The sequence below is a fragment of the Anas platyrhynchos genome, chromosome 1, assembly GCF_047663525.1.
Source record: "Anas platyrhynchos isolate ZD024472 breed Pekin duck chromosome 1, IASCAAS_PekinDuck_T2T, whole genome shotgun sequence".
NCBI lineage: Eukaryota > Metazoa > Chordata > Aves > Anseriformes > Anatidae > Anas > Anas platyrhynchos.
Window position 1 is genome coordinate 162,220,346 of NC_092587.1, and position 1,376 is coordinate 162,221,721.

Here is a 1,376-nt window from a genome sequence, read left to right on the forward strand (position 1 = left end):
TTCTAGGTTGGAAGAGACCTCAAGATCATCGAGTCCAACCTCTGACCTAACACTAACCAGTCCTCCACTAAGCCATATCCCTAAGCTCTACATCTAAATGTCTTTTAAAGACCCCCAGGGATGGTGACTCCACCACTTCCCTGGGCAGCCCGTTCCAATGTCTAACGACCCTTTCGGTAAAGAAGTTCTTCCTAACATCCAACCTAAAACTCCCCTGGCACAACTTTAGCCCATTCCCCCTCGTCCTGTCACCAGGCATGTGGGAGAACAGGCCAACCCCCACCTCACTACAGCCTCCTTTAAGGTACCTGTAGAGAGCAATAAGGTCACCCCTGAGCCTCCTTTTCTCCAGGCTGAACAAATTCAGCTCCTTCAGCCACTCCTCGTAGGACTTGTTCTCCAGGCCCCTCACCAGCTTCGTCACACTTCTCTGGACTCACTCAAGCACCTCCATGTCCTTCTTGTAGCGAGGGGCCTAAAACTGAACACAGTACTCGAGGTGCAGCCTCACCAGAGCCAAGTACAGGGGGACAATCACTTCCCTAGCCCTGCTGGCCACACTGCTTCTTATGCAAGCCAGAATGCCGTTGGCCTTCTTGGCCACCTGAACACACTGCTGGCTCATATTCAGCCAACTATCAACCAATACTCCCAGGTCCTTCTCTGCCAGGCAGCTTTCCAACCATTCCTCTCCCAGCCTGTAGCTCTGCTTGGGGTTATTGCGCCCCAGGTGCAGGACCCGGCACTTGGCCTTGTTGAACTTCATGCAGTTGACCTCAGCCCATCGGTGCAGCCTATCCAGATCCTCCTGCAGAGCCTTCCTACCCTCAAGCAGATTGACACACGCACCTAACTTGGCAAACTTACTGAGGGTGCACTCAGTCCCCTTATACAGATCATCGTTGAAGATATTAAAGAGGACCGGCCCCAGCACCAAGCCCTGGGGAACGCCATTAGTGACCAGCCTCCAACCTGGATTTGACTCCAGTCACCACAACTCTTTGGGCCCGGAAAAAAAAAAAAAAGCAAGCTCCAGATCCAACTCCCGAGCCCAAAAATCCATTTAATATAAAGTCCTCTCATCAAGGACATATCAGATATTAAACTGATAAGAACAGATACTACACTGTATCTGGAAGGAAAGGGGATCTTCATTATCTTTCTTCCTGTCTTAAGACAGAGGACAAAGATATTGTAAGACAATAAAACTAAGTTCCTTGGACACTGAAATTAGGCAGACAGGATTCAGAGGCCTTCAGAAACAGTTGCTTTAATACTTTGTTGCATAAAGGATGTAGGAATGTTCTTGGAGAGGACAGATACATTTAATGTATGAAATAAGGATGCAAGTTAGGTGAACATATTAGGCAGCTGAG

General features: G+C 48.8%; 1 pseudogene; it reads right to left on the reverse strand.

Moving 5' to 3' along the window:
• Positions 1 to 977: 977 nt before the first annotated feature.
• LOC113842460 (U2 spliceosomal RNA) lies at positions 978 to 1,149 on the reverse strand (annotated as a pseudogene).
• Between the last annotated feature and the right edge of the window lie 227 nt (positions 1,150 to 1,376).